The following is a 14351-nucleotide window of genomic DNA, read 5'->3' as shown; positions in this document are numbered from 1 at the left end:
CTATGACCCTATAATAAAACACAGAGCTATCGCTCATCCAGCTCTCGTCAAACTTGGCTAGGTACTTGTAGGTACCTAGTAGGAAAGGGCGGTCAAGTTTTGACCGCGGTTAAAGTTGACCAGCTTCGAGCAAACGGGCCCAGGTGTCACTTTTAGGACCATATGCAACGGCAATGACCGTGGACTCTTGGACAGGTGGATGATTCTGAGGTCAAGCATATGCTCGAAATGTTAATGAGCGATCAGCAGTTTGTCAGGTGAAGCCGCTGTGGTCTTGCCTGCACGGAAGGTCCGGGTGTTTCGATATGGTGCGTAACGTGGTTTCGAACGAGAACCTCGGTGCTGAAGTAACGATTGAGGTGGAGGAACTCTTTGAGAATGTTTGGCGAACTTTAAATACCGTTCTCCAAAATCTGGGCTAGCCAGAGCGATGGCGTTCTGAACGCCATTCCTTAAACAGAGAGATGCGTTGTTGCGTCTAGGAGGCGCCTGCGGCGAACGTCCACTCTTAATCAAAGTTCTGGAGGAAATTAGAACTGAGGATGACGTGATCAGGTCCCGGAGACAAAGAAAATTCTGCGAAAGGTACTTCGGACTCCAAGGTCGAAGTCAGGGATCGTTCTCTAAAAACAAGGATGGATGTGCCGTTTACTTTTTGCAAGAGAGCGCAAGCAGCTTGGCCATGTTCGATGGGAGTTGCAGGAAGGATACTGACCTCCGCTCTGGTGTCGACCAGTTGTTGGAAGCCATTTGGCTGGTCACTGACGAAGAAAACACGGCAACCCGTTTCTTCCGCACTGTTCGCCGACTTCAGTTCTGGGAACCCTTTTCCCGATGCCGTTGTGCAGGGCGGTTTGCACCTTTTTGCTTGGTCTCCGAATGTGTAAGGCTAACAGCAGATGTTGGTGGTAGATGACCGGAAAACGAGATATGCTGCGGGGGCCCGAACGGCGTTGTGGAGATCTACCGCGTTTAGTTTGGAACGCAGCAACAGCTTTTGTCAGGTTCTGGATATCCGACTGGCGATTGCAGAATTTGACGCTGCACGGGGAAGCAGAGGCTGCACTTACAGTCGCCTGTTGTGTTCAGGGAGGAGCCTGGGTGCTGGAAACTGTAAGACATGCCACCTCGAGCACCTTGTCCGCGAGGGCCGTGAGCTCGTGTAGTGGGATGTCGCCCGCCGCCGCGGTGGGTGCGCTGCTATACAGCAGGTGGTTGACGGGTACCCTCCGCCGTTGTCGTTTTTCTCACTAACGAGCAAAATTAGAGTGTCTTCGGTTGTGAGCGCTTGGCAGTGTACATGGCGGTAAGGCGTTTTTGCCATTTTGTGGAAGATCGCGACTTCGCCATAATGCCCGACCACAAACCGTTTGTGCACGCCTCCCGCAACTTGCGGTCGGACGGTGGAGCGCATCCCCAACGGGAGCTGCATCAGGTGTTCCGCATTGCAGAATTAACTTCTGACATTTGCCACATTTCAGGTCGCGACAACGTCGTTGCTGGCGCTCTCTCCAGAGCGAAAATTGGCGAACTCGCATTCTCAACAGTGGTCGAATTCATGGAAATGGCAAGTGCTCTGGAGACAGACAGCGAGCTGCAGGACATGCGTGACGCGCCAGGTTGACTCGAGCTCGAAATTATCGCTCTACCGATATGCGACACGCAGTTTCGGTGGGTCATCTCCACCTGAACACTTGGACCTTTACGTGGCCGAATCTTATCGACGCAAGGTGTTCGACACCCTTCACAGGCTCTCCAATCTAGAAAGCACGGCAACCCAGCGCCTGCAGACCACGAGATTCGTCTGGCCCTCCATCAACCGGGATATGCGTCAGTAGGCAAGGGCGTGCCTTCAATGCCAACGCTCCGAGGTTCACCGCCACACAGTCACGCCCCTAGTTAACTTCCCACTGCCGGACAACAGATGCGAGCATCTGCACCTAGATATCGTAGGACCCCTTCTACCATCCAACAGTTACACGCAGCTTCTCACCATTGTGGATTGATTTGCTCGATGGCCAGAAGCCGTCCAAATGACGGATGCTACCGCGCCAACCGCAGCTCGCTGTTTTATATGGAAATAGATATTTCGCTTAGGTGTGCCGTCCAGGGACAAAACTGACCGGGCTCGGCAGTTTGACTCAAATCTGTTCAGGGAACTGATGCAACTCCTCGGCACGACGCATCTACACACCGCGGCCCACCAGACTTCAGCCAACGGTCTCGTCGATCGACACCATCGCCGCTAGAAGTCCGCCCTCACTGCCCACGGCGATCGCACCCACTGGACAGAGAAATTATACCGCTAGTTTCCTCGGCAACCGCTCGGCGTATAAGTCCGACCTCGAGTGCACATACGCGGAGCTGGTGTACTCACATGCTGGAGGGGGAGTTTTTCGATTAAGTGCAGGATCGACTACCATGGCTCACAAAGTAAGTCAACCGACTGCCTGCAATGCTAGACAGCCTTGGACCAACGGCCACCAAAACATCAAACAGCCGCCACGCCCGCGTCAGCCAGAAGTTGACAGATTGCACGGATGTTTTTGTCAGGCACGCTTTCATCAAGCGTCCACTTCAGGCTCCCTATACGACGGTCCTTTCCGCGTGCGCAGATGGCGTGACGAAACACTTCACACTGCGGATTAGAGGCAGAGAGAAGGTGATTTGTTTGGACTGTATCAACCCTGCCCACATCGAAACGTCAGCCCCCAGGTCGACGACAACGGAATGTGCCAATAATGTCAAAGGAGGCAACCACAAGAAAACACCCGCGCCTTCGCCGTTCCTCTCTCCCAGGTCTGAAGCTTCTCCTGACCCCCTTGGCAAGCGGGGCTCTCCAACGGCCGGACGCAATGCCCTTCGGGGATGAACAACGCGAAGCGCAACATTCGCCTTCTCTAGTGTTGTAGATGCGGGACATTTCATAAATCACGGGGCGACACGACTCCGTCAAAAATCATGAAAGTTGAAGGGTCCGGCAGCCCGGCACTCCGACGTCTATTTGAATACCACCAAGCAAACATCACGATTTTCCTCCTCGCTTCTTCCTCTTTTCGGCGACCTCGGTGCTCGTCAGACTTGGCGTCACATGCCACCTGTCAATGCTGTCCATCTGTTCTGCCGGGCCCTCATATCCTTGGACCTGTTCCAAAATTTACTCGATCTTACTCCAGAGTAAGGATTTTGTACCTTTGCGTTCGAAAACCTACCCTCGTCCAGCGTCGCTCTATCTGTGTTACACTGTTATCACGTGACACGACCCGCCTAGGTAGCTTGGATATATTTTGGTAACACTTTAAACACCAGCCTTTCCCTCTCCCGTTTTCGGGGCCTAAAGAGCAGCGGAGGCCATGAGCGATTGGCCGACAGACAATAGAGCTTGTGAGTGTCTGTCCGGACCCACGTGATGAGCATGCTCAAGGGGGCCTTGAGCATGCTCATCACGTGGGTCCCCCATGGAGAAAACTGGCGACATATATATATATATATATATATATAAAAAAAACTCTCCCCACAATAAAAAAAAATGGACGGAAGCGGACCGCTGAACGACTTATGTCGGAGTCCTGTCGCCTCACGGTTCCTGCTTGGACAAGCCTTCAATGGAGCGGGAGTTCTTCGACGGCCGGAGTAAACAAGCTCCAAACGCAGACTGTTTTGCGCTGTAAACCACGCAAGCGGACTGCGGACGCAGAGGTCAAATCCGGCATTGCGCATTCCTCAGTGGGAGAACTTGGTGCCCGAGCATCTGGGGACTGTCGGCTCAAGAGGCAGACGTTTTAATAGATTCTTTATCGCACAAATTCAGCCAACTCGCCGAATTGTCTTCACGTGGACATAGTAACGTGAGCACGTGTACATAGATATTATGCAAGGGACTGTCGGCTCAAGAGGCAGACGTTTTAATAGATTCTTTATCGCACAAATTCAGCCAACTCGCCGAATTGTCTTCACGTGGACATAGTAACGTGAGCACGTGTACATAGATATTATGCAAGGGACTGTCGGCTCAAGAGGCAGACGTTTTAATAGATTCTTTATCGCACAAATTCAGCCAACTCGCCGAATTGTCTTCACGTGGACATAGTAACGTGAGCACGTGTACATACACTGTAAAAAATTACCGTGAAATAAACAGTCACCTGACCGTGAACGTCACGGGGCGCCCACCGTAAAAAAAAATACGGTATGTTGACAATGTTTTTCGAGTGAAAAGGGTACGGCGACGGGAGGAAAGAAGTGGAACGAGAGAAGGCACGGCGACCAGGGTTGCCAGGTTGGGCTATAAATAGCCAAATTGGGCTAGTTTTACTTGCAGTTGGCGGGAAAAAATGGTAGTTAGCTATTTGGCTAGTATTGGGCTATTTCTGACCTGTGCATTGGGCTATTTCTGACCTGTGCATTGGGCAATTTCTGACCTGTGCTGGAACCAAAATGCCTGAAAGCACTTGGGTTTATAGGTTCGAATGTATTTTTAAAGTAAGTTACGTGAACATTTGGTGCTTCAGTCCCTTAACCCCGATAAGTTTGCGTCAGCAAACAAATTCGTCTTCTTTTTGCGTGCCTTGTGCAATTGTTTACCTCCGAATGCAAGCATGTGGTGTTATTCCTCCATCTCAGCAAGTGACGGCGCGATTCCTTGCGGCCTTAACAGCACCTGTTCTGCGCATTCTTTAGGTTGTCTGAATTCTGCATAGTTCTCCCGTGACGTCATTCTGGTCACCAAGCGTCCCAATATAGACGCATTACACACGCGCCAAATTACAGCCGCCATTGCTGACCTTCTCTTGTCTTACCGAGATGCCGAGCAACTGAAACGGTCATTGACGAGCCTCTACAAAGGCCGATGCTTTAGAAAAGGACACAGTTGAGTCTAATATGGCAATAACCTGGCCTGCTATGGTAATGATGAAGTGAAATAAACGAAATAAGAGGAAACAAAAACTGAAGGTCAGTTATGGCGGCGTCCATGCACAGCTGCTGCAAAGCGTAGGTATGTTGTCATGCGCTTGTACGAGCGTTTGGGGAAGTTCGCCGAAAGTGCAAGGGACGCCATTTCTGGGGCATCTGATGGATAAAAACGTATTATGTGTCTCTTCTGCTCAAAATCCTCAAAATAAACGTTTCAAATGATAAGTTTTTTTTGGCTATTTTTGGGCTATTTTTCTGGATCGACATTTGGCTATTTTTGGGCTAGATCTCGTAGACGTTTGGCGGGTTGGAGTTCAAACACCTGGCAACCCTGACGGCGACGGAAGGAAAGAAGCGGAACGCCCCAAGCGAGGCGCGCTACACACTCCGCACCACGCTCCAGACACACGCACGGCACGCACGTGATGTGTTGGGGGCCTTCTGCGCCTGCGTCGTCGGGCTGCTCTCCAGTTCGCGGCTCGCGCCTTGACCCTCGCACAGCCCTCTCCATCGCGCTGCCTTGCTTTCGCACCTTCGCCTCCTTCGCCGCCTTGTCAGCTTTCGCGCCGTTAGCCGTTAGCGCCGTTCCCCCCGTCGGGTCGCCATATTTTGTTTCCCGAAGGAAGAAAACAAGGCGAGGAAAGTTTGCGGTAGGGAGCACGACCGTGGCTACTAAGACGGCTGACGGCGCAGTACCCGAGGCGTTTGGCGGGCCCGATAGTAAACGAACATAACGTGAGTATCATTTTGAATATGAATGTGGCAAGCACGATCTGATTCTGAGAAAATTAATGCCCGTTGCCGGCAAGATCGAGAAAGAGCCGACACCGACAAACCGGCAGCACGTGCGTTGACGGAGTGCATCGCTGGCCGGCTGTCGATCGTCGTTCGCGCTCCTTTTCGGGAAGGGAGCACAGGCGATTGAGAGCCAGCCAAAGATAGCTTCAGATTAATACTGCGCATTTTCGCGATTTGTCGGTCTTAGCTCTTTTCTCGCTTTAGTGAGGCGACGGCTTGAACAACCATGTTTGTTTGCCGTGTTTGTTCAAAGGGGTCAACCACGTTGGTCGAATATGTGCGTCATTATGACAGCCACGAGTTCGGAGCGCGGCAGATTCCATGTATGCACGCAACTTGTTGTTTGCAGTTCACTACTTATGTAGGGCTCAGATGTCACATCTTACGGTTTCATAGAGGTCAACTGCGCGCGAGTGGACCTCGGCTCGATTTAACGGGTGACGTAAACTTAACATTCGCGCTCCAAAAGAACAAGCAATACTAAAGCAATTGCACCCTACCAGTACAGAAATGATGTATTTAAATACTCTTTCTTTTGTCGGACTATTATTTAGTGGAACGCCCTGCCTGAGCAAGTTGTCAATTGTTGTAGTCCTCAATTATTTGAAGCACAGCTGAATGAATTGTTTGGTTAAATTTTGCATGTGGAAATGTTTATTTTTTGAGCATGCGTGGGTTGCTGCAACCTACCTGCGCTCGCCTCACACGGTGAGTGCATGATTGAGTTATTTCTGTGTGTTGTTTTTTCCCCTCCTGTGTAGAACGACAGGGCCAGAGTATTTCAAACGAATAAATAAATAAATTTCCAAATAAAAGCCAAAAGAAGTATGTCAAATCCTAGAACAATAAAAACCTAAAAACACTGATATCTAAATATAAAGCAGGTCTCAGAGTTTAAATCAAATACAAATCATTTGAAGTGTTTCACATGTCTGTCAGACAATTCATGAAATCTACAATGGCTACCTATAGCCCATAGCGACAACACACATTTCCGAAGTTGCTAGAAGTGACAAATCATTTGATTTCTTTGCAGCCAATAGAAGTATGTGCTAGATGTAACGATACAGCGTGTATCCATGCGAATGCGGTGGTCCTGTGCAACTGGGGAGAGAGAGGGTCTTCGAGGTTCCTGTTCAGTTTTGGTGGCACATGTCTCCCCTCCACTAACCAGGGAACATTTGCCTAGGTGCCTTCACGGCCCATCCTCTCCCTTTCTGGAGTAGAATTCTGACTGGCCTACACTCAAACAAGCTCACTCATAGTGGAGGGAAGGCAAATCGAGCCAAGGATCTCATCTCCTGTCGGCAACAAGTAATGTTAGAAGTGTTTGAAATGTGGGGGGGAGACTGGCAGTGAGGGTGGGAGGGACGAAGCTGGGCCCCTTCCCTTTTCCCTTTTTGTTTTTACAATTAATTGAAATGTCCACGATCTGGAGGTGCAGCCCAGCCCCATTGTTTCAATGCCTTGTCAGCAACTCTACTTATCTGAATGTTTACTATTTTCTCACTTTTTAAACTTTTGTAGGGGATGATCTGTGGACTGCCCACGAGTACGCACTCAGCATTGATGGCAGGCTCATGGTTCAGAAGATACCAGACGTCCCTACGGCATAGGCTGCGCACTCTTTGCGAGTCACTATTGCTTTAACATCTGCTACGCTGAAGGCCTGTCATCGACCCTTGAGTTCCTTCAGAGGTAATTTCCTGTTCTGTGATTTTGGTATATGTATGTGGATGCCTAGTAGGACTCCATACTTTTATCTATATCATTTCCAGGCTTATTGTTCCTATTGAAATAAAGCAAACACCTTGCACATTTAATGTCATAAAAGACATGGACCCACCGTTGGTACCAGGGCCGTACCCAGAAAGAAATTTCGGGGGGGGGGGGGGGGGGGGGGTTTCGGGGACAACGGTGGCCATTTTGAAAATGTCTATTGTCCTATTTTCGCCTATGAATCATGTACATCGGTGGCATATAATGGAGAGTTATAGCAAACCGGAGAACCGGTCCCGGTTTGGTACCGAGTAGCCGACCGGCGCCACTGCGCGTGCGCAGAGGTGGAGATTAAAATCGGATGGCTGCAAGTGCACCGACCATGTACCAGCACTGTACCGGGGCTGGTCCTCCGCTTTGCTAAAAAGGTAATAAAAGGATACTTTCAAATCGCTTGTAACCTAAAGAAAAAAAACTGTCGGGAATTTAATTCCTGGTAATGGAAAGGAATAGAAGTTGGTGCATAACTTTTGCCGATTCACCTGGACGACCCTGTGTTTTATGAGAAGTCGCTAGTTGCCTTCGCCATGCCGCTACCACCAAGCCTAGAGGACCTCCGACCTACCACCGACTGCCAGCGAAATAATTTTTCACGTTCAGAGCAATCGCTCTCGTGAAGTTTTAAACCCCAGTTGCAATTCGTATCCATTCTATTCGTACTTAGGTTGAGGGCACAAACACGAAATCTGCGCATATCTTGAGTGCTTTGCGGGGTTTGGTACATCAGGGCCATACCCAGAAAAAAAATGTCGGGGGGGGGGGGGTCAGAACACCCTAACCCCCCCCCCCCTTAGTTACGGCCCTGGTTGGTACCTTCCTTCTCATTTGTTAAATAGAAGAGCACATATCTCGCTGATTGGAGAGCTGTCCCAATTGTTTCCGCCAGCTCGAAACAACTATAGCTCCCACATCCTGCACCAATGCTGTACTTTTTATTGAAATTGCACCCGAGCAGAGTCCACAGATCGAGTGCATGCGTTTCGCCGCAAGGCACTGCACATGCAAGATGGAGGCAGGTGAATAAAAACCCTTATCTGCTCTCACAGTCAATCAAACAGCTTCAATTGCATGTATGCATAGGCCAGTGGTCTTGGTGTTTCATCAGGCAGCTGGACTGGATTGTAATAACAAAGCTCAGAAATCAATTTTAGGGAAACATTTAAGCACAAAGCTAACACTGCCTCAACCTGGCTTGTAAAGGTGAAATAAACAAGAAAATAAAAAAAAAATAGAGCTTATCTTTCAAACTGATTTGCCCCTTCTGACCATTACATGTCATTTTATTGTGCCCATATACAACGAAACAACTCCAGCAATATTGCATATTTTGATATGCTCCCGCTTCTCACTGTAACGTTTTTGTATACAAGCTTAGTGTTTGGTCGCACCTGTCATAACTTGTGGGTCCTCAGGTTAGGAGAGCTGTAATAGGGAGGCATGAAGAGACGCATGCGGCTCTCGAGCCGCAGTTTGGACCCACCTGATATTCTCTTTACTAAATATTTGACTTTCTTCTAGTCTCTCCCTTCGGTCATGTATACATATGTGACACATATGACTAAATTGACTAGCTTTTCAGGTTACCAACTTGGATGAAATGTTTCTTTTATGGCACTGATGCTTATTGCAGAGGTTTCCTGAGCATAAACCCTGACCGTGGCACCAGAGCCAAGCGCTCCAAGTCAGAACTGAGCAAGAAAGTACTTAACCTGGTCAAGAAAATAGCAGAGCTGGAGTGGAATGTGTGAGGCTGTAAGTATGATTCACTACAGTGTTCACTTAATAAATGGGAAGTGGACATGAGACTCATTTTGAAGAGAAGCAGAAGAAGGTGAAACAATTCAATGAGCGTAAGAGTCCACTGTCACTAGAGAGGAAGAATAATTCTCAGAGATAGATAGATGCAGGGATACATTTACCACTAACGAAGGGTATCTGAAGGTTTTGTAACAGACCACTGTCTTAGCAAACTACAAGCCTTACTCACTGGTATAGTGTGTTTGTCTGCCAGTGATGGATTTACAAAAAAAAATGTTTTCACTTTGTTTTTTGCAAAAAAAGAAAAATTGAATTCGGCGCTTGATTAGTACTTCTCGTGAGTCGGCACCTTTATCAAATTATCTCTGCTGGATAGCAAAACAATGATATCACACAGCTTATTTTAGAGCAAAATTTCCGGCTGTAGACAGGTACCTTGAAAGGTTAGTTCGTGAAATATTGAAAGCAATTTTGCAACTGTTACCCGTCTGGGAGGGGATGTGATGAGGTAGTTTACAATAATGGTTCTTCATTGATTCTGGCGAATGAGTGTATAATTTATGAAACGTTTGGGTAAAGTTGCATGAATTCTTTAATGCTGTGAAAAGGGGATGTCAGGTTTCAACAAATAATGTGTTTTGCCAGTCGAGTTTGATGGCAAAGGCCAGTGACTAACACTCTGGACAGACTGACATGTCACACTGACAGATGCAAATAGTGAATAAATGGTGGTCACTTAGCCATGATCCATGGCATCTAGTCGCCATTGTTCCAAAATAATTTGATGGCCTAGTTAATAAACATAAAACACCAAACTAGTGCAAAAGACTCCTTAATTTTTAATTTTATTTTTATTAGTTTATCACTTAAGACTTTTCCTTATTATTTTTTATTATCTTTTTGTGATATATTTTTTTGTGATTTTACTTTTTTCTTTATTGTATTTTTTTTCTCTTCCTGTTATATTAGCGTCAATGTTGTCTTTGTCTTCCTCTTTCCTCTCATAAAATATCAGTTGTAAGTAGTGCTCTGTCCTGTCTCATTCTTTCTGTGTTCGTCTTTTGCGCTGATATTGTGCATAATTGTTCGCAGAGTCCCACCCAGCTTGTCACCATTCTGGGAATAATGGGATCACATAACCATCATCTGTGTGTGGTCACCTGTCCATACTGCAAATCGTGAATCGTTCATAGTCAGACGGTCACATAACCACACACAGCATGCATCTGAATGAGCCCAACACATTCTGACCTTTCATAGCTTTTGTGAGCATAATCAAGCTTGCCTAAATTTTTTCTTACATTGTTGTGATACTGGTCATGCCTACATTTCACCACACATTACTTCAGCCCATTATTATAGAAAGCAGTGAATAAGACCCTGCTTCATGGCTGGACCATCAGAGTGGGCTTGAGCAAATAATCAAAATTTATTGCTGCTCTGGGCAATATACTATTCAATTTTACTTTTGTAAAATTGATACTGTGCTTTCAAGTTTGGGAATTTTCGGCAATATGTGTGGTCTGTCCAATCTAGTTAGCCACCACCGTTGGGCGCACTCTTAACCATACACTTGTGCACCACAAAGAGGTGGTACCCACAGGTTTCACACTGATTCTGCATATCTCATCTCGCTGTAGCAGAGGCTCATGCTTGGGAAGGAAAGTTGTCATTTAAACATATGGTCCACATGTCTTTGAATAGAGAGGGAAGTTGAGAAATGATAATCTGAAAATTCTAAGTTCGTGTAAGATTTCAAAAACCAAGTTGTTTGCTAGTACAGGGTCTCCTAAAAAGTTCACGCACTAACATGGCCCACAAATTTGAACATGTATATTATTTAGTGCATGGATTAAATGATGGAGATGTTAGTATTGTTGATCACAGTGTGGACATATGAAGTAGTAATATTTCTTGAACGGATATATTACTAGTTAAATTTACATGTTAGAATAAACATAAAAATCTTTGTTAAATGCAATTGTTGTGAATAACTATATTACAGAATTTTTGTCCCTAAACTTGACACTAGTGGTAACACAGGGGTGGGAAAGGAAAGCAGGCATTGTCTTCTAGTTTTGACAGGCAAACAGATGTATCTTAATGTAGTATTCACAACAGAATGAATAGGAAGTGTGCTTTCGAAATCCAAAACTTCCTTTTGTTGCTTGAAAATATATTTTTGGCTGGCCCAGAAGGTGCTCCGAAATTACTCTGACCGTTTACATCACATCAGCACTAGCTTGGAGTTACTTTCCTTGATTTTTTCAGTCTGTGGTTTTCTACTCATTCTGTTCTGTTTGAATATGTCTGTTGAAGGTCGGTCATCCTATGTGGGAACGAGGCATGCAACATGGAGCTCGAGCTCATTCAACACAAGATCTTGGCACCAGGAAGATTTCAGCTGCCATAAGCAATGGCACTTGGGTCTAAATTTGGTGAGTATGATAATGATCGAGCACCCAGCTGCTTGTGTGAAAACAAAATGGGGGGACACTTATGCTCGGCCTTAATGTATGACACGATAGCGGGAGGGCAGGGGGTGGAGGAGGAGAGGGGAGGTGGGGGGGGGGGGGGGAATCCTATGATCCCTTGCATGCACAAGGGATCGTGGCGCAAAACATCGAGGGGTTTTCTCGACATGCCGACGCTGGACGCCGGTTCTTTTGCTGCATTAACACTATTGGGTTGAAACATAACTTACCTAGCCTCACTTAACTCAAGCATAGCTTTACTACGCTGCCTATAATTACATGAAAAAATGTCTATGTGATGCTAGAAATGAGACATGATTAGCATGCAGTCATATATTTTAAGAGAAATGATGCCATTGCTGTGCATCATTTCATGCATCTTATTGTGCATCTTATACATGGCAAATATAGGTCGATAAAATGAGAAGCATGTAAGTGGCAGCTGCATCACAAGCTGTCCATGTTTATTTTGGATATCATCTCAAATTGAAGTTCTGAGCACACTGCTTTAACCATTTGTTTATCTGAAGTGACACTAGGTACAGTGCACAGAGATTCTACTGCCAGCTAAGCCTGACGTTCGCAGCTCGCCCTGATGCAACCGGCCACGACTATTCATATCTCTTATGGTGTGAACATGTCGGAGAAAGATTAATGGTGCCTTTTCATTAGTGCACGGTGGCAAGAGAATTGCAGTCTCTGGGGGTGGGGAAAGACTAGTTCTACGTTAGTGCCAACAACAGTCAACCAGCTTAACTAGATGAAGAGGAGGAGTAAATTTCTATGTGTGCTGCTTAATTAATGTCAACCCCTGATTTTGAAAACAAACTCACTCAGCTCCTAAGTTGACAAATGTCTGTCTAGTAAGTGAATAGTAGGCTTTCCCATAAAATAGCTGTATTTTTGTGCAGCATTCTCTGCCAAACTTTGTGCATATCCTCTCATTCATTTGCCCAGGTATATAGGGGCTGTGCTGGGATACTGATATGGTATTCGAGAAAACCAGAATACATGTACTACATGGCTAATATATAGCTACTGAGATATAATGAAGTTTGACTTGATTAGGAGAAGCTAAGCTAGAGGGGGGGGGGGGTCCAGTTGTCACATAAAGCTTCTTTCAAACATTGTAAGCAATATCAGCATCATTAGTTTCTTTGCACAGTGAATAAAGCGTGGCTAACATTATACAACATATCTGTTAAATTGCTTCTATTTTGGCACATTTATATATGTTATATTGATGACTGGTTTCTTTCTTTTCCAGATCAGAGGGTATATGGACCTGGGTCCTCATCATCCAAGTAAATAAATGTTCTGTTTTTATTTCTATCCTACACATAATTTATGCTGTGTTCCGGCTTAATTGCATTTGCATGTACATACACAACGATCGCATTGCAGACATGAAGACCACGCTACAATTACAATAAACAGCATGCCACATATATTACAGGCACAAAATGGCTAACCTAAGGAGACTTCATGACCCATTGTTTGATTCATTGTCTGTTGACCAGTAGTAGGAAGTAAATCGAAGCAGCAAAACATGTGCGGTGAAATGCTAAGTATGTCGCACAATGCGGTGGGAAGATGATAGAATTCGACAATGCTTACTTATGTCGAATATTGCATACTTTCTGACGTGTTGTACGAAGTGCTAGCGCTTCATTGTGCCAGCATTTTGCACCTTCAATTTACTTCTTACGATGGCCAATTGGCAGTGAATTAAACGGTCAACATTTTTACGGTGACCATTAAATTAGCAGTCAGTTGACCGGCAAATAAACTGCCACCATGCCGTGATCTTAGCGGCAGTCAGTAAATTTCGTTTACGGTCTGTTAGCATCGCCCCGTAAAATTAACGGTATCTTTTTTTACTGCGACCGTTTAATTTACTGGGAGATTACGGTCAGGCAGTAAATTTGAATTTACGGTCTGCCGTATAAATTACGAGAAGTTGCTGGCAGCCAGAATGCCAGTCAACGTACCGTAATTTTGACGGCCCATTTTTTACAGTGTAGATATTATGCAAGGGACTGTCGGCTCAAGAGGCAGACGTTTTAATAGATTCTTTATCGCACAAATTCAGCCAACTCGCCGAATTGTCTTCACGTGGACATAGTAACGTGAGCACGTGTACATAGATATTATGCAAGGGACTGTCGGCCCAAGAGGCAGACGTTTTAATAGATTCTTTATCGCACAAATTCAGCCAACTCGCCGAATTGTCTTCACGTGGACATAGTAACGTGAGCACGTGTACATAGATATTATGCAAGGGACTGTCGGCTCAAGAGGCAGACGTTTTAATAGATTCTTTATCGCACAAATTCAGCCAACTCGCCGAATTGTCTTCACGTGGACATAGTAACGTGAGCACGTGTACATAGATATTATGCAAGGGACTGTCGGCTAAAGAGGCAGACGTTTTAATAGATTCTTTATCGCACAAATTCTGCCAACTCGCCGAATTGTCTTCACGTGGACATAGTAACGTGAGCACGTGTACATAGATATTATGCAAGGGACTGTCGGCTCAAGAGGCAGACGTTTTAATAGATTCTTTATCGCACAAATTCAGCCAACTCGCCGAATTGTCTTCACGTGGACATAGTAACGTGAGCA

General features: G+C 46.1%; 1 long non-coding RNA gene across 1 annotated transcript; it reads left to right on the top strand.

Annotated features, from left to right (window-relative positions):
- Positions 1-5454: 5454 nt before the first annotated feature.
- Positions 5455-13060, top strand: LOC120842897. Its single transcript, XR_006078119.1, has 4 exons — positions 5455-5649; positions 7240-7410; positions 9122-11687; positions 12991-13060. It is a non-coding gene; the product is annotated as an uncharacterized LOC120842897 (long non-coding RNA).
- The last annotated feature ends 1291 nt before the right edge of the window (positions 13061-14351 follow it).

This window comes from Ixodes scapularis, unplaced genomic scaffold (genome assembly GCF_016920785.2).
Source record: "Ixodes scapularis isolate PalLabHiFi unplaced genomic scaffold, ASM1692078v2 PGA_scaffold3__209_contigs__length_174095766, whole genome shotgun sequence".
In the NCBI taxonomy this organism is placed as follows: domain Eukaryota; kingdom Metazoa; phylum Arthropoda; class Arachnida; order Ixodida; family Ixodidae; genus Ixodes; species Ixodes scapularis.
The sequence above is the reverse complement of the archived record's forward strand: the minus strand, read 5'-3'. Positions and strand labels throughout refer to the sequence as shown.